Below are 453 nucleotides of genomic sequence, written 5' to 3' on the forward strand. Positions count from 1 at the left end.
TAAGAATAATTAATTAAGTTAGACTTCATTGAAAAAAATTAAAATAAAGTGAGAAATTAATGAAGTTCACAAAGACTTAATTAAATTAAAATACAACTGTTGTATTTATGGTTACAACTTAGTTTGGCTCTATAAATATATTATGTTAGCAAACTAAAACTTTAAGCCTTTAACCACTTCCCAGCCGTTTCATAAAATAGAAACAATAGTTTTCTTTTTCTTACAAAAATAAAATTCGATAAGAATTTTTAGTCTTTTTGTTTTAGGAATAAAACTTGCTAATACAAGTAAAAAATCTTACCTTTGAGAAGATTTTATTCGATCACTGTGTGGATTACTATTAAAGGGCAAACATTTAGGTAGCTAAAGATTTGACAAATTCTAAAGGTGAAAAGCAAAGATTTTAGATTTAATTGGCTCTTGATTATAATATCTAGAGCAAGGTATGTAACT

Source organism: Theobroma umbraticum, unplaced genomic scaffold (assembly GCF_002168275.2).
Source record: "Theobroma umbraticum cultivar Fairchild unplaced genomic scaffold, ASM216827v3 scaffold_44.0, whole genome shotgun sequence".
NCBI lineage: Eukaryota > Viridiplantae > Streptophyta > Magnoliopsida > Malvales > Malvaceae > Theobroma > Theobroma umbraticum.